Raw genomic sequence first — 19,486 nt, 5'->3', positions numbered from 1 at the left:
GCATGGGCTTAGTTGCTCCTCGGCATGTGGGATCTTCCCGGACCAGGGCTCGAACCCATGTCCCCTGCATTGGCAGGCGGATTCTTAACCACTGTGCCACCAGGGAAGCCCCCTCTATACTTTCTACACAAGTGAAACTGGGTGAGAGGTTCTTTAAAATCTCTCAATCTCTGATTTTTCGTTTATAAAATATACATAGTAGTACTTATCCCATAAAGTTTCTTTGTGGATTAAAAGGTATATAAACAGTAAATTTATATATCTAAATGGAAGCTTTGGCTATTTTTTATATATCCAATATGTTAAAATCATTGTGGAAAGATAAGACAGAGACATATCCAAGGCAGTTTCTCAATTTGGAAGCATATAATTTAGTAAAGAACCAAAGCATAGATAAGGAAAAACTTAAATTCAAATATAGACACTGAATGATAATAAAAATTTAAATGATTTCAGAAAATATAGTAATTATTTCCCATTTGAGTAATATACAAAGTAAGTATTATATTCTCAAATTAGTATTTATAATTAAGGTAGTTATGCATAAATCCTTATTCATTTAGAAATAAATGTCTTTGCCATTTAAAACTACGGAAAATTGACTCTTCAATCTCAGGTAGTAATTCACCACCAAAGAAAAATATACAATTCTGCTTTCAGAAAGCCCTAATTAATTGTCAAGCCCAATCAAACCCATGATTTAGTCAATTTTCAGAATTGTTGCTCTGAGTATAATTTTATGGTCATGTCTAAATTTGAAGTAAAATAAATTATTATTGAATAAACTGATTTTTTTCCCAGAATGATTTGGATTTGATGCTTGTACTGATTGAATTAATGAGTCCTTTGGCACAGCCAGAATGTATCCAAAGAATAAGCTCAGAAGAAATTATTATTCTTTAATCCCTGTTTGTTCAAAATAGCTAGTCATAACTGCAAAGGTTCCACCACTTCCGTTTTTTCAAAAGAGTAACAGTCAATTGGATGCTGACTAACCAGAATAAAACGTGGACTGTAGGCTTTAACTTACCTCATCTAATGGGAGAGCCCATCGTGTTGTCCTGGGCACCCTGGCAAAAAGGGGGGTGTCAAATATTTGTCATCTAGTGACGAACTCAACAGTCCTAAAGTTCTTGAATTCCCTAGCAGGGTTAGTTATAGAGGACCTATCATAGATTCTTAATTCTCTAAGAAAACATTTAAAAGTGGCTTCTAATTGGCCTCATGCAAGGGTAAAAGATTAGCTAGAGGAAGTCTATTTAGACAGAAAGGTGTTAAATTAAACCTAGAAACTTCCTGCAACAATCTGTGTAAAATTCTTCTAAATGGAGTATGGAGTTTAAACCTAACAGACATTATTTTAGATATTCAAGCTCACTCCTGCTCATGAAACTTTTATTTATTATATGTTTTAAATACACAAAGAGTAATAGCAACATTTACTTTTTTTTTTTTTCTCTCTTGTCTGTTCAGGACTCTATTTAGTAAATATAATAATACAATGACTATGAAATTTTAGGCTTTGTATTACATCATAGTTCTAAATAAATGAACATTCATTCATTATTTTGTTTAACAAAGATTTACATTTTAGTTCTATGCCAAGCACTGAAAATAGAAAGATCTATAAGATATTCTTGTTCCCCTTACTAATATTGGTCAAGTAGAGAAACACCCAAACAATATGAATAGAATATAGAGTAGATTAAAAATAAGCCTGTAGGTATAGCAGAGGGAACTCTTCTCAGTACTCTGTAATGACCTATATGGGAGAAGAGTCTAAAAAAGAGTGGGTATATGTATATGTATAACTGATTCATTTTGCTGTACAACAGAAACTCAACTATACTCCAATAAAAATTAAAAAAAGAAAAAATAAGCCTGTAGGTTCACTCAAGTGGCAGAGCAAAGCATAAATTAAGACAGGGATTGACTGAAGGCAAGAAAACATTGAGGAGTCTTTAGCTCAATAGTCCATGGTAGAGATGACAAAATCCCAGAAGGCAATAGCAGTGAATCAGGAGTTACCACCTGAAAGTAACGATAACGGTGATAATCATGACAATAAAAGCCAACACTGAGTGTGCACTCTTCGCCAGGTAACATTCTAAGAACTTTATACATAGCACATTTAGTGCTCAGAACAACCCCAAGGTGTTCGTTCAATCTTTATCTCCATTTTACAAATGCAGAAACTAAGGCACTGAGCAGTCAAGTATCTTCCCCAAGGTCACACCAGTAGTAAGTAGAGGCCTTGTCGAACTGGAATTCAAACTCAAACAAGGACTCTAGAGTCTACTTTTATAACTAGGAAACCATGGGAAATAACATGGGTCCTAGATTTTTCTCTTAGATGGCCACATGGACAGCATGCTAGTATTAAAAGTATAACGAGGAGAAAAAGCATGATGGGAATGGAGAGGAGAGATAGTTAAATTTACTTCTGTTCTTGTTGAATTGGGGGGTCTTGTAGGAGATCAAAACAGAGTAAGCTGCTCTTAGAAATAGGAATCTGGGGGTTGAAAATGAGATAGATATTTGGAGGGCATTGAATTGAAGTCATAAACTCACCCAAGAGTGAGTGGAGTCAGAAGAGATCCCAGAATGGAGCTAGGGATAAAATCAATATTATGTAGACAAAGGAAGGTGAGTGTTGGGCTACACCCCAATGGCCCACAAGCCTTGTAGTTGCCCAGCCTGAGAGTGAAGAAAGAGCCTAGAAACAGCGACAGAGACATCCATGGTTTATTGGACAGGGGATCTTACATGTCTGAAGCAAAAGGTCCTGAAGCAACACCTCACTGTGTAAGGCGGGCAGCAGGCAGGACACAGCATTACCACTCGGAGAAGGAGGCTACCATTTATGGGGAATTGACCTCGGGTTGCCTCATCAGTTACCAGGGAAACCAGCAGCTGGGGCAGGGGGCAAACACAAAGGTAGTTACTGATTAAGCCCTATAATTAAGAGGATTGGATAGTCGTGTGAGTGATTGGTAGAGCAGGGGATGTACAAAGAGCAAGAGAACAGCCATCTTGAGTGGGCTGACCATACAGTGAGCCGGCGAAGAATTCTAAATCAAAACGGTCAGAGAAGAGACTTCAAACGAGGGGGGAGCAGAGACGGGGAGGGGATTCAAGCAAGTGTAAATATCATGCATAGATCAAGTAAAACAAGGAATGAAAAGTGATGCTTCAATATGGTATTTAAGAAGTCTTAATAAGAGCAATTTCATGGAAAAGATGAGAAAGTTCAGATTTTAGTTAGCTAAATAGTAATCCTAAATGTCTGAATAAGTAACTAAATGGTTAAAATGGCACAGGTGACAGGCTAGTTACTTTACGTGGTGATAAAGAGGTTAAAAAAATGGATACGGTAAATTAAATTATATTTTCAGTGCTCTACTTCAAATACACAATCCTGCTCATGGATTTTTTGCTCATCTTTGCTACGTCTATCAGTATTTTGCACCTGTCCTAAATAAAAATATGTTATGTAATCAAGCACCTATGTCAAATTATAGAAAGCAGTTAAACAATCAGAAGCAATGATGCTATGAAAAACAAAACAAAACAACAATGTGAAATTCATGAAAGGAACTACAAGGATAAAGTTAAGTAAACCAGTTAGGTAATCATTTAAAAACACTGAATTTATTCAAACCAGGTAATTTATCTCTATATAGGCTCTCAGCCATAAGGAATCACTGAATGTTAGAAATGGGTGGAATTTGAAGAGATAGGGAAATCAAGGCCTTTGGAGCTAAAATAATCTGCCAAAAGTCACACAGCTTTTACTGGTAGAATACAAATCAGAACATGTCTCTTGATTGCAATGTCAGTGTTTTTTGGCTACACCATACCAAGTTCTCACAAACTTTGTAGTCTAAATCATTTGAACGTGTACCTTAAAACTCATATACCTCAATAAGTCAACTACGTTAAGTATTTATACACAGATTGATAAATAAATTGACACATTTGATTGTGTGTATGACTAAATATATTACTGAATATGTTACAACTCTTTCGTTATTATTCTTGCATCTAGTAGGTAAAACAATCTGTTAATTAATGAAAAGATTCGCTTTCAAAGAGGATGTCTATTTCCAAGGAGTGTACAAAAAGATAAATCCTCATTGCTGATTACCATTAGTTTCTTGACATTTTGGCATAGTGATTATCCTCTGTAAAGAGCTGAGGAAAACCTGCAAAAGAAGAATGTTCACAAGGACTGGAAATTTTCCTCCTTAGCAATGCAAATATGTCTATGTATAGGCCTTACATTCCTTCATAATGTATCACCCAAGAGTGCTTCTAAATTCTCTAAACAAAAAAAGTGTACCTCAAATTTAGGGAAACTGGGTTATTTTGTTCTAACATTGCTTCCAAAGAAAGGAAATGAGGGGAAAGAATCCAAAACTTAAAACCTTTAGGTTTTTTAAAAAGTGATATCACTTTACATATATAATGTAGTCCCTGATTGTGTATGACTACGCTTGTTAGTCCAAAGAAATAAGCATATGTTTTTGTTCTGTGCACTTGTCTGTATGTATTTCAATTAAAAGCTTCCTTTTTAAAATAGGAATAAGCAGAAACTATTGTAATTGCTATTGTAGGGGAGCAAAATTTGCCACGCCAAAATGTGTCCCTTTTGGCATGAGAATTAATTTAGGCTGATTATTTTTAAGAAACGTAAGACTCAGAAAGTCTTTCTTTTTACCTTCCCCTTAACTGCCTAAATGAATTTAGATATAAAGGGCCTGTTCCTGGAATAGAGCTATCACCACCAGAGATATCTGCAAATTATATGGGCTAGGTGTGGTGGGTCAGAGCCCACACTATATCCCACTGTCTCTGCAGGGCCCAGCAAACATTTGTTTACCCAATATTTGCTTTTCCATCTCCATGTGAACTGCCTTCCTCCCCTCTGAAGTCTCAACCCACTACCCCCAAAATCCTCTTTGGTCTTTCGCTGAAGATAGTATTTAAGGTGAGGTTTCAGCCATTTTGGTAAGTTACTCAGTTTTCCTGGGTCTCTCCCATGTATACATGTTATTTAACTTTGTTCGATTTTTCTCCTGTTAATCTTCCTCATGTCCGTTTAATTCTTAAACCAGCCAGAAGAACCTACAAGGGTAGAGGAAAATTTCTTCCTCCCTAACATTATGACCAAAGTTTGTATTTGAAGCCTTCTTAATATGTCATGAAGTAAAATTGCAATGTTTTTCATTCCTTAAATGCAAGAGAAATTTTTGAAATTAAAAAAAAATTATGGGGCTTCCCTGGTGGCGCAGTGGTTGAGAATCTGCCTGCCGATGCAGGGGACACCGGTGCGAGCCCTGGTCTGGGAAGATCCCACATGCCGCGGAGCAACTAAGCCCGTGCACCACAACTACTGAGCCTGCGCGTCTGGAGCCTGTGCTCCGCAACAAGAGAGGCCACGATAGTGAGATGCCCGCGCACCGCGATGAAGAGTGGCCCCCGCTTGCCACAACTGGAGAAAGCCCTCGCACAGAAACGAAGACCCAACACAGCCAAAAATAAATAAATAAATAAATAATTTAAAAAAAAATTATGGATAAGCATATTAGTTTTATCACTGAAACAAAGGTATTTTATTTAGGTAAAGAAAATGAACTTTTTCTGCTGAGAATATATTCACTGTTGCTCATTAAAATCTCTGAGATTGACAACAAGCTCAGAACAAGTAGACACAAATCACTTTAGAGGATTAGGGTTAGCAGTTAGTAAAATTAATTGTCAGGAATGACTTGGGAGGGATCTGCAAAATAAGAAAACCGGCATTATGATCAATTATAAAAATGGCCAAGTAAGTAAAACTTACAAAGGTCAGGGCTCAGGCTTATCACAAATAAGAATCTATATCAGAATTTGGGAGTTAGAATTTCTCAGTGAACCCATAATTTCAAAATGTCAAATTGGAAATTTTTGTTAAACAATAAGCTCCTCTGGAGAAGAGACTATGAATTACAATGTCTTTTTGTTAATTTTTTTTTTTTTTTTACTATTACTTTCACTATTTCCATACAGCAAGCACTCAATAAATGTTTGTTGAATAAGTAGTGAAGTCTCTCCTTGGCATCAACTGTTGCCCTAGAAATGTTTTGGTTTTCCTTTTAGAAATTCTATTTTTTTTCCTGAGGCATTTGTATTCCTGATGTGCTCATTTAAACAAGGCTGAAGATTACAAGTTACTAGAGAAATGTGGATCTACTTCACGTTGTTATCTTACCTAATGCAGTTTAGGGGAGATATTCCAGGAAGTCTCTTTTCATCCACATGTTTTCATTACTTTATCTTTCAAGATGAAAGGAATGAGATTAACCAAGATAAATGAAAAATATCAGTGTATACAATGTATATATGTATGACATATGTAAACAACCAACCAAGCCCAATCAGAATGCCACCCTAGCAGGAATGTTCCCTAGAATAAGGTCCTAGACTTTTCCAGATACTTCTCTGGAGTCCTCAGAGTCCTTCTCTCAGTCTTTCTCTTCTTAAATCCCCACTTCCCGATTTCCAGTGATCTAAGATTTCATACTTCCTATCCACTGACCCCCCAACCCCCAAGTATAACCAGTATTTTCCACTGGGAACTTCTACTATTTAGTAAGTATTGCCGTTTTAATAGAAAAGAGGTTTACTTACCAAATATATTGTGAATATATCTCCCTGTGAAACAAACCATATAAAGTGAATTATCAGCTAAAAATTCTTCTCTGAGGTAATTTGAAACCAAAGTCAGATTTGGCTGAATTGCAGAAGATCCAGTTTTCTTTAACCTAAAAATATGTAGCAGTTGAATTCCACAGAAGGATTTGGCAACGCAGTAATATGTTTCTAACCAGGGCCTAATTTCTTGCTATTACCAGTGGTTTCTGGTCAAAGTATTACAGTCAGCACATTGTAAAGACATTTGGAAGAGTTGCTTACTTAGTGCCAAACTGGAATTGAAATTTCATTCCTGGTAGCCCTTCTGCACATATCTCTAAGGGCATCCTAGTTCTGATACTGTGATAAACACAAAGGAGGAATCAGAGTAGGAAAGCAATCTGTATTCGTGGTTTGTTTTCAATCTGGCTTTCTCTACTTGAGCGAACAAACCAACATACAATCAGAATGAACGCTGCCCAGAGAGGGGAGTGAAATTTAAGATATCATACAGTGCAGCAAACTCAAAAATGTAACATTTGCAAACCATTTTTAAAGCCTATAATTTGTGCTAGGATGATTCAGTGATGGGCCTTTCACACGGCTGAGCCTGGATGTTAGACCAGGATTCAGCCCTTCCCTTCAGTTTCTCAAGGCCTCCAAAGGTTAGTCGGCTGCACAGGGTCTCCATGTATTTCTTTTTAAAGCACTTAAGGCTTAGGAGCCTATTAGGAGCCCAGCATTGTGCTAGACTCTAGGAATGCCAAGATGAGTAAGCCATGGTTCCTGACCCCTAGACTGCTTGGATTCAAATCTGGGTACAAATACTTGCCCATGATTTGACCTTGAGCAAGTTATTCAATCACTTGAAGCCTCAGTTTCCAGATCTTTAAAACACAAAGAAAAAGAATACCTACTTTTTAGGAGCGGTTGCATGATGGAATGAGAGATGCAGATCAAGTGTTTGACCCAGCACCTGCCCCATATTGAGTACTCAGTGTGTGTCATGCATTATTATAGGGGCCAATTCCACACTTGATACACAGTACCATAGTCTTTAATCCCAGAAAATACTATTACACAAAATGGGCAGCACTGTAGATTTTTTAAATTACTATTTTTAATTATGTCTCTTTAAATATAGAAAACAAAATGTATATAGACTATCTGTGATGACTAAACTCATTTTTCTTTTAACAGCCCATTCTGTTAAAGCTATCCTAATGATCATATTCTGCTCATCGCTGAATTGGCTGTACAGTGAATCTAAATCTGTGGGTTATAATTTTGAAAATCACAGCTCAAATAAAATTGCTTTTTATTGATCTTTTTTAAAAGAAAGCAGCATCATATAATTTTAATTTTCTGCAATAGCCTTAGTAACCTAGAGTTTAACAATGTCACATGACATCTTTTAAAACTTAAAGATCTATTGATTTGTTCACTTGCCCTTTTACTATAAGAAAACAAAGACTAACTGCAAGTAAATTTCAGCTGAAGACTCTGAAAGAAAGACTGGCTAAAACATGCAGATCTTATCAATTCTTTCTATATTTTCTAAATATGTGATGTTAAGTTGTCATACCCTCATCATTTGGCCATATTTAAAAATAACTATCATTATTATAGAACATTACATATTTTTGGAGGGATAAAACCTAGAGTTGTAAGTGTTAAAGGAAATTTGAAAAAGATGAAATGATGTGGAATCTTGGTATCTAAATGGAACAGTAGCATCTTTGATTCTAGTATCTTTACTTCATTACACCCAGCAACACTCTTTTTTTTTCTTTAACTTCTGCAAGAAAGAAACAACTGTAGCCCAGCATGAGATTATGCAATGGAGCCCCAAATGTATAACTTGGTTTGGAAACCTTTGTTTGCTCCCTTTAGCTGAGTACCAGCACGTGCATCTAAACAGGTTTTAAATGAAAATGACCTGTTTTAACATACCGATCAATCATTTTAGCATCCAAAACAATTCATGGTTGGTACCGTGAATACACATTTGTGATGACACATACTTTTTCTTAAATGTTTTATTAAACTTTTTATTTAACAATATTTATAAAATACTTTAGTAAAGTGTGTTTAATTTTTTATTAAATGTTATTCCCTTGTGAGCTTAAATGGCCAAACTTATTAAAGAATTAAATGATTTCTATGTAGATCTATAGTTCTTAATCTAGATCATTCAACTTATAATTTAATATCTAAAACAGAATATAAAAAGTATGCATGAGCTATGTATATAAAACACATAAACAAATTATACAACACAAAAGCAAAGAGCATAGTAATCACCCAACACTGAATACAGCATTAGATAACACTTTATAAATCTGTAGCACTCAAAGTCTGCATATAGTTAGAGATTTGAGGAATTCTATAATTCAGAGAATGGTGAGTTGGCATTGATTCTATAGGACCAAAGAAACATAAATCTGCCCTTTATAATGATTTGCCTAAAAAATTGGGGCCTAGAAAACCATCCCATTTCCTTATCTCTTTTACACAAGATCATGGGTTTTTGTAGAAATGGATCTCATTAAGTGTCTAGAAAATTCATGAAATTTTAAAGAACTTTCTTCCACAATTTCATCAGAGAATAAACACTTTTAAGAAGGAGATTTGCAGATTTCATTTTAAGCATTCTGCTAGAAGAAAGAAAGACTAAAGTCAACTCCACCCTGAATATTTGTACTAACACTCTTTAGGTACTGGCCAAAATCAACATCATGTTCCTGGATTGCTGGACTTGTTTTGTGACCCATCAATTGCCCTTGCATCTGGGTTGGCTGCTAATCTAGCTAGTTATTCTCAGAAAAGAATGAACTTATGATTTCTGACATAACTTTTATTTTGATTCGGAAACTATGAAAAAAAAGTGTGATGTAATTAGATTTCTTTGCAACAGTTACTTTTGTTACGCAAAACATATTTTTAGTACATTAGATAAAAGTTATTGGGTCGACAGCAATAATCACAACATATACAAAGAGTATCCATTTCCTATATGTAACAAGCAATCATCAGAAGAAGCCATGTTGTGTTTATCATGAGACTCAAACAATTTTCATCCTCGACGCATCATTTATATGTTCCCAGGTTAATTCTGTACTGATGCAATTTTGTTCACTGTTTATGCTCACTTCCCAACAGTATCCTTTAAACATTTGCATTGTTCCAGACAGACAATGCCTGTAACATATCTAAATGAAAGACCTAAATCAGAAAACTGGAATTTTTCTGAGTTTTTAGATGCATCTTTAATTTTTCACTATCTTGATTCTTTTGTCTCCGCTCTATTTCAGACCGTGTTGACATAGCTCCAAAGCAACATTTCAAAAAAATTTTGTGTAATTAAAAAAAAATGGTGGTTTACGTGTCTACTTAAAAATTTAGTTGAGTAAACTTTCTTCTTAACTGATTTAATTTCCAAAAGAACATATCTAATAGTGAATGTCTCTTTGAGAATTCATATGATGTTTCCAACATTCAACATTTTTGAAAAGTTGTGATGAAAATAATTATATTGCTATCAAATATAAACACAATACTAAAGTTTCAACTAGTTTTCAAAACTAAAGTTTCACAATAATAAATTTCACAATACCAAAATTCAACACAATACTAAGTTCTAAAATAAGGTTTCAATTTTAATATAACTCATAGTGATATCAAATAAGACAGCCTCTATGGGTTTCAGTACTTCTTCAGAGAAAGGCAGTCTCACTGTGAAGGCAGAATAACATGATTGTTTTTTCTGATTAAAATAACATGAAGAAATTACACAATCTGTATTTGTTAGTATGACTAATACATATGGCAAGAGAGAGAAATCAGCTTCTTGCTCTTTATGCAGATTTGGTTTGTATAATGTACCAGTTAAGGTGTTTCCAGCTCTAAGTAATATAAAATTAACAGAGGCCTAAAGCCTTGCTACTAAAAGTGAAACCCTGGACCAGCAGGATCAGTCTCACCTGGGAGCATGCAGACTTACTGAACTATAATCTTAAATTTAACAAGATTCCCAAGTGAATCAGATGCACATTATGATTTGAGAATCACTGGCTTAATCAACACAATATTTCATTATTTCACAGAACTGGAAGGTAGGTTCCAGCTTCCCAGGCAGCATTTCTCTAATTTTCGTAGCTTCTCACTCATGTTCCCAAGAAGGCTGCCACAGCTCTGGACATCATGCCTTCACATGACCTTGCTGAAACACAGGAAGGGCAGTGTCTCTTTTTGACAGGGAGGAATATCTTTCACAAAAGCCCCCAAGACAAACCTCTTGGGTGTTTTTGGCCCCTGCCTGGTGATTCCATTAGCAGGAGGGGTGGAACTGTCAAGATTGGCTAAGACTTATCAACATTCACTCTGGGGCTAAAGCAGGGTTAGCTTTCCTGGGCTCATGATCACACTGGGGCTCTTTCACTGAGAAAGGGGTGGGTGAGGAAAGTAAGGTGACAGATGGGCATCCACAGTGAGCACCAAAACTATTTTGCTTCTTCTGGTTCTTTATCCAACAGAGACACATCATGAACTCTTTTTTTTTTTTTTTAATTATTTATTTATTTATTTTTGGTTGTGTTAGGTCTTCGTTTCTGTGCGAGGGCTTTCTCTAGTTGCAGCGAGCGGGGGACACTCTTCATTGCGGTGCGCGGGCCTCTCACTATCGTGGCCTCTCTTGTTGCGGAGACACGTCATGAGATTCACAAATGATACCACAGGAATCCATTTCTATGATAATGATTGTAATTTGAATGTCAAATAAAAATCTTTTCTTAAGGCTTATAATAATGCATTGTCTCTTTGATCTTTCTATAAACACAATGTGATACACAGTGTGAATGCACAGAAGTGGTTTTTTGCACTGTTAGGCCTGTTATGCATTGGTATTTATAGATTGAACAAATAAGAGTAAATATTCTCTCAAATTTAATTTGAAGACAGGACACAATGAGAAAGACAGCAGGTCATTTATTTTGAGTAAGTTCCATTTTCAAAGTGTTTTAAAGCTCCTAAAACAAACAGTTTGACATAGCTCATTTTTAAAAATTTTTAAAAATTTTTTATTTTTTAACATCTTTACTGGAGTATAATTGCTTTACATTGTTGTGTTAGTTTCTGCTGTATAACAAAGTGAATCAGCTATACATATACATATATCCCCATATACCCTCCCTCTTGCATCTCCCTCCCGCGTCTCCCTCCCACCCTCCCTATCACAGCCCTTTAGGTGGTCACAAAGCACCGAGCTGATCTCCCTGTGCTATGTGGCTGCTTCCCACTAGCTATCTATTCTACATTTGGTAGTGTATATATGTCAATGCCAATCTCTCACTTCATTCCAGCTTGCCCTTCCCCCTCCCCATGTCCTCAAGTCCATTCTCTACGTCTGCATCTTTATCCCTGTCCTGACCCTAGGTTCTACAGAACCTTTTTTTTTTTTTAGATTCCATATATATGTGAAGGCATACAGTATTTGTTTTTCTCTTTCTGACTTACTTCACTCTGTATGACATACTCTAGATCCATCCACCTCACTACCAATAAATCAATTTCGTTTCTTTTATGGCTGAGTAATATTCCATTGTATATATGTGCCACATCTTCTTTATCCATTCATCTGTTGATGGACACTTAGGTTGCTTCCATGTCCTGGCTATTGTAAATAGAGCTGTAATGAAAATTGTGGTACATGATTCTTTTTGAATTATGGTTGTCTCAGGGTATATGCCCAGTAGTGCCCAGTAGTGCCCAGTAGTGGGATTGCTGGGTCATATGGTACTTCTATTTTTAGTCTTTTAAGGAACCTCCATACTGTTCTCCATAGTGGCTGTATCAATTTACATTGCCACCAAAAGTACAAGAGGGTTCCCTTTTCTCCACACCCTCTCCAGCATTTATTCTTTGTAGATTTTTTGATGATGGCCATTCTGACCAGTGTGAGATGATACCTCATTGTAGTTTTGATTTGCATTTCTCTAATGATTAGTGATGTTGAGCATCTTTTCATGTGTTTATTGGCAATCTGTATATCTTTTTTGGAGAAATGTCTATTTAGGTCTTCTGCCCATTTTTGGATTGGGTTGTTTGTTTTTTTGATATTGAGCTGCATGAGCTGCTTGTATATTTTGGACATTAATCCTTTGTCACTTGCTATGTTTGCAAATATTTTCTCATATTCTGAGGGTTGTCTTTTCGTCTTGTTTATGGTTTCCTTTGCTGTGCAAAAGATTTTAAGTTTCATTAGGTCCCATTTGTTTACTTTTGTTTTTATTTCCACCTCTCTAGGAGGTGGGTCAAAAAGGATCTTGCTGTGATTTATGTCATAGAGTGTTCTGCTTATGTTTTCCTCTGAGTTTTATAGTGTCTGGCCTTATATTTAGGTGTTTAATCCATTTTGAGCTTATTTTTGTGTATGGTCTTAGGGACTGTACTAATTTCATTCTTTTACATGTAGCTATCCAGTTTTCCCAGCACCACTTATTGAAGAGGCTGTCTTTTCTCCATTGTATATTTTTGCCTCCTTTATCAAAGATAAGGTGACCATATGTGTGTGGGTTTATCTCTGGGCTTTCTATCTTGTTCCATTGATCTATATTTCTGTTTTTGTGCCAGTACCATACTGTCTGGATTAGTGTAGCTTTGTAGTATAGTCTGAAGTCAGGGATCCTGATTCCTCCACCTCCGTTTTTCTCTCTCAAGATTGCTTTGGCTATTTGGGGCCTTTTGTGTTACCATACAAATTGTGAAATTTTTTGTTCTAGTTCTGTGAAAAATGCCAGTGGTAGTTTGATAGGGATTGCATTTAATCTGTAGATTGCTTTGAGTAGTATAGTCATTTTCACAATGTTGGTTCTTCCAATCCAAGAACATAGTATATCCCACCATCTGTTTGTATCATCTTTAATATCTTTCATCAGTGTCTTACAGTTTTCTGCATGCAGGTTTTTTGTCTCCTTAGGTAGGTTTATTCCTAGGTATTTTATTCTTTTTGTTGCAGTGGTAAATGGGAGTGTTTCCTTAATTTCTCTTTCAGATTTTTCGTCATTAGTGTATAGGAATGCAAGGGATTTCTGTGCATTAATTTTGTATCTTGCTACTTTACCATATTCATTGATTAGCTTTAATAGCTTTCTGGTAGCATCTTTAGGGTTCTCTATGTATAGTATCATGTCATCTGCAAACAGTGACAGTTTTACTTCTCTTTTCCGATTTGGATTCCTTTTATTTCTTTTTCTTCTCTGATTGCTGTGGCTAAAACTTCCAAAACTATGTTTGAATAATAGTGGTGAGAGTGGGCAACCTTGTCTTTTTCCTGATCATAGTGGAGATGGTTTCAATTTTTCACCACTGACAACGATGTTGGCTGTGGGTTTGTCAGATATGGCCTTTATTATGTTGAGGTAAGTTCCCTCTATGCCTACTTTCTGCAGGGCTTTTATCATAAATGGGTCTTGAATTTTGTCGAAAGCTTTCTCTGAATCTATTGAGATGATCATATGGTTTTTCTCCTTCAATTTGTTCATATGGTGTATCACGTTGATTGATTTGCGTATATTGAAGAATCCTTGCATTCCTGGGATAAACCCCACTTGATCATGGTGTATGATCCTTTTAATGTGCTGTTGGATTCTGTTTGCTAGTATTTTGTTGAGGATTTTTGCATCTATGTTCATCAGTGATATTGGCCTGTAGTTTTCTTTTTTTGTGACATCTTTGTCTGGTTTTGGTATCAGGGTGATGGTGGCCTCGTAGAATGAGTTTGGGAGTGTTCCTCCCTCTGCTACATTTTGGAAGAGTTTGAGAAGGATAGGTGTTAGCTCTTCTCTAAATGTTTGATAGAATTCGCCTATGAAGCCATCTGGTCCTAGGCTTTTGTTGGTTGGAAGATTTTTAATCACAGTGTCACTTTCAGTGCTTGTGACTGGTCTGTTTATATTTTCTATTTCTTCCTGGTTCAGTCTCGGAAGGTTGTGCTTTTCTAAGAATTTGTCCATTTCTTCCAGGTTGTCCATTTTATTGGCATAGAGTTGCTTGTAGTAATCTCTCATGATCCTTTGTATTTCTGCAGTGTCAGTTGTTACTTCTTTTTCATTTCTAATTCTGTTGATTTGAGTCTTCTCCCTTTTCTTCTTCATGAGTCTGGGTAATGGTTTATCAATTTTCTTTTATCTTCTCAAAGAACAAGCTTTTAGTTTTATTGATCTTTGCTATTGTTTCCTTCATTTATTTTTCATTTATTTCTGATCTGATATTTACGATTTCTTTCCTTACACTAATTTTGGGGGGTTTTGTTTTTCTTTCTCTAATTGCTTTAGGTACAAGGTTAGGTTGTTTATTTGAGATTTTTCTTGTTCCTTGAGGTAGGATTGTAGTGCTATAAACTTCCCTCTTAGAACTCCTTTTGCTGCATCCCATAGGTTTTGGGTCATTGTGTTTTCATTGTCATTTGTTTTTAGGTATTTTTTGATTTCCTCTTTGATTTCTTCAGTGACCTCTTGGTTATTTAGTAGCATGTTGTTTAGCTGCCGTGTGTTTGCATTTTTTCCAGTTTTTTTCCTGTAATTGATATGTAGTCTCATAGCGTTGTGGTCAGAAAAGATACTTGATACGATTTCAATTTTCTTAAATTTACCGAGGCTTGATTTGTGACCCAAGATATGATCTCTCCTGGAGAATGTTCCATGAGCACTTGAGAAGAAAGTGTTTTCTGTTGTTTTTGGATGGAATGTCCTATAAATATCAATTAAGTCCATCTTGTTTAATGTATCATTTAAAGCTTGTGTTTCCTTATTTATTTTCATTTTGGATGATCTGTCCATTGGTGAAAGTGGGGTGTTAAAGTCCCCTACTATGATTGTGTTACTGTCGATTTCCCCTTTTATGGCTGTTAGTATTTGCCTTATGTATTGAGGTGCTCCTATGTTGGGTGCATAAATACTTACAATTGTTATACCTTCCTCTTGGATCGATCCCTTGATCATTATATAGTGTCCTTCTTTGTCTCTTGTAATAGTCTTTATTTTAAAGTCTATTTTGTCTGATATGAGAATTGCTACTCCAGCTTTCTTTTGATTTCCATTTGCATGGAATATCTTTTTCATCCCCTCACTTTCAGTCTATATGTGTCCCTAGATCTGAAGTGGGTCTTTGTAGACAGCATATATACAGGTCTTGTTTTTGTATCCATTCAGCCAGTCTATGTCTTTTGATGCGAGTATTTAATCCATTTACATTTAAGGTAATTATCGATATGTATGTTCCTATTACCATTTTCTTAATTGTTATTGGTTTGTTTTTGTAGGTCTTTTCCTTCTCTTGTGTTTCCTGCCTAGAGAAGTTCCTCTAGTATTTCTTGTAAAGCTGGTTTGGTGGTGCTGAATTCTCTTAGCTTTTGCTTGTCTGTATAGGTTTTAATTTCTCTGTCGAATCTGAATGAGATCCTTGCTGGGTAGAGTAATATTGGTTGTAGGTTCTTCCCTTTCATCACCTTAAATATGTCCTGCCACTCCCTTCTGGCTTACAGAGTTTCTGCTGCAAGATCAGCTGTTAACCTTATGGGGATTCCCTTGTTTGTTATTTGTTGCTTTTCCCTTCCTGCTTTTAATTTTTTTTTGTATTTAATTTTTGATAGTTTGATTAATATGTGTCTTGGCACGTTTCTCCTTGGATTTCTCCTGTATGGGACTCTCTGTGCTTCCTGGACTTGACTGACTGTTTCCTTTCCCATATTAGGGAAGTTTTCAACTATAATCTCTTCAAATATTTTCTCAGTCCCTTTCTTTTTCTCTTCTTCTTCTGGGACCCCTATAATTCCAATGTTCATGTGTTTAATGTTGTCCCAGAGGTCTCTGAGGCTGTCCTCAATTCTTTTCATTCTTTTTTCTTTATTCTGCTCTGCAGTAGTATTCCCACTATTTTATCTTCCAGTTCACTTATCTGTTCTTCTGCTTCAGTTATTCTGCAATTGATTCCTTCTAGAGAATTTTAAATTTCATTTATTGTGTTGTTCATCATTGTTTGCTTGCTCTTTAGTTCTTCTAGGTCCTTGTTAAACGTTTTTTGTATTTTCTCCATTCTATTTCCAAGATTTTGGATCATCTCTACTATCATTACTCTGAATTCTTTGTCAGGTAGACTGCCTATTTCCTCTTCATTTGTTTGGCTTTGTGGGTTTTTACCCTGCTCCTTCATCTGGTGCATACTTCTCTGTCTTCTTATTTTGCTTAACTTACTGTGTTTGGGGTCTCCTTTTTACAGGCTGCAGGTTTGTAGTTCCCGTTGTTTTTAGTGTCTGCCCCCAGTGGCTAAGGTTGGTTCAGTGGATTGTGTAGGCTTCCTGGTGGAGGGGACTGGTGCCTGTGTTCTGGTGGATGAGGGCGGAGCTTGTCTTTCTGATGGGCAGGACCGTGTCCGGTGGTGAGCTTTGGGGTGTCTGTGAACTTATTATGATTTTAGGCAGCCTCTCTGCTAATGGGTGGGGTTGTGTTCCTGTCTTGCTTGTTGTTTGGCATGGTGTCCAGCACGGGATGTTGCTGGTCATTAAGTTGAGCTGGGTCTTAGCATTGAGACGGAGATCTCTGGGAGAGCTCCACCAATTGATGTTACATGGGGCTGGGAGGTCTCTGGTGGTCCAATGTCCAGAACTTGGCTCTCCCACCTCAGAGGCTCAGGCCTGACACCCGGTCGGAGCACCAAGATCCTGTCAACCACACAGCTCAGAAGAAAAGGGAGAAGAAAAAAAATAACAAAATAAAATTAAGAAGTTATTAAAATAAAAAATAAAAAAATATTAAAATGAAAAAGTAATTAAAAAAAAGAGAGCAACCAAACCAATTAACAAATCCATCAATGATAACAAGCGCTAAAGTATCCTAAGATAAACAGAAACATCAGAAACTAGTCAGTCGCATACAGCAAACCCCGAGTCTACAGTTGCTCCCAATGTCCACCGCGTCAATTTTGGGATGATTCGTTGTCTGTTCAGGTACTCCACAGATGCAGGGTACATCAAGTTGATTGTGGAGATTTGATCCGCTGCTCCTGAGGCTGCTGGGAGAGATTTCCCTTTCTCTTCTTTGTTTGCACAGCTCCTGGGGTTCAGCTTTGGATCTGGCCCCACCTCTGCATATCAGTCACCCTCTGGCATCTGTTCATCGCCTGACAGGAGGGGGTTAAAGGAGCGGCTGATTAGGGGGCTCCAGCTCACTCAGTCCGGGGGGAGGGAGGGGTATGGAATGTGGGGTGAGCCTGCAGCAGCAGAGGCCAACGTGACGTTGCAGCACCCTAAGGCATGCCGTGTGCTCTTCCAGGGAAGTTGTCCCTGGATCACGGGATCCTGGCAGTAGCGGACTGCACAGGCTCCTGGGAAGGCAGGTATGGATAGTGACCAGTGCTTGCACACAGGATTTTTGGTGGCTGCAGCAGCAGCATTAGCATTTCATGCCCGTCTCTGATGTCTGCGCTGATAGCCACAGCTCGTGCCCATCTCTGAAGCTCATTAGGCGTTGCTCTGAATCACCTCTCCTCGCGCACCTCCAAACTATGGTCTCTTAACTCTTAGGCAGGTCCAGACTTTTTCCCAGACTTCCTCCCAGTTAGCTGTGGCACACTAGCCCCCTTCAGGCTATGTTCATGCAGGAAACCCCAGTCCTCTCCCTGGAATCTGACGTCCGAAGCCAGAGCCTCAGCTCCCATCACCACCCACCCCAGCAGGTGAGCAGACAAGCCTCTCAGGCTGGTGAGTGCTGATCCTCTGTGTGGGAATCTCTCTGCTTTGCCCTCTGCATCCCCTGCTGTGCTCTCCTCCGTGGCTCCGAAGCTTCCCCCCTTCCCACCTCCCATCTCCACCAGTGAAGGGGCTTCCTAGTGCATGGAAACTTTTCCTCCTTCTCAGCTCCCTCCCAGAGGTGCAGGTCCCATCCCTATTCTTTTGTCTCTGTTTTTTCTTTTTTCATTTGCCTTATCCAGGTACTTGGGGGGTTTCTTGCCTTTTGGGAAGTCTGAGGTCTTCTGCCAGCGTTCAGTAGGTGTTCTGTAGGAGCTGTACTACATGTAGATGTATTTTTGATGTATTTGTGGGGAGGAAGGTGATCTCCATGTCTTACTACTCTGCCATCTTGAAGGTCCTCCCCGACATAGCTCATTTTTGAAAGCATTTTGTGTTTTACTGAAATGAGTTTACAGAATTAATTTAGTCAACAAATATTTACTGAAAACTTACCATGTCGAGGCATTATTCTAATTGTGGGTTTACAAGATTAATGAAATAGTCAGGATCAGGGAACTTGTAATTGCATGAAAAGACAGAATAAACAAACAACAATTGGGAAACAAACAATCACTAAGGGAAAAGGAAAAGTAATATAAATAAAAATAACCGAGTGCTGAGATAAGGAATAGATTTACTTAGATAAAAAGTTTACGGAAAGTCTTTATAAAATCACATTTAGGGAATTCCCTGGTGGTCCAGTGGTTAGGACTCTGTGCTTCCAATGGGGGCATGGGTTCAATCCCTGGTCAGGCAACTAAGATCCCACATGCTGCACAGTGTGGCAAATAAATAAATAAATAAACAAATAAACAAATTTTTAAAATGACATTTAAGCTAAAATTTATTTCTTTTAATTTAATTAAATTTTTATACAGCAGGTTCTTATTAGTCATCCATTTTATACACATCAGTGTATACATGTCAATCCCAATATCCCAATTCATCACACCACCACCCCCACCCCCTGCCACTTTCTCCCCTTGGTGTCCAATACGTTTGTTCTCTACATCTGTGTCTCAATTT

This window comes from Balaenoptera musculus, chromosome 10 (assembly GCF_009873245.2).
Source record: "Balaenoptera musculus isolate JJ_BM4_2016_0621 chromosome 10, mBalMus1.pri.v3, whole genome shotgun sequence".
NCBI classification, from domain to species: Eukaryota; Metazoa; Chordata; class Mammalia; order Artiodactyla; family Balaenopteridae; genus Balaenoptera; species Balaenoptera musculus.
Note: the sequence above shows the minus strand (reverse complement) of the source record.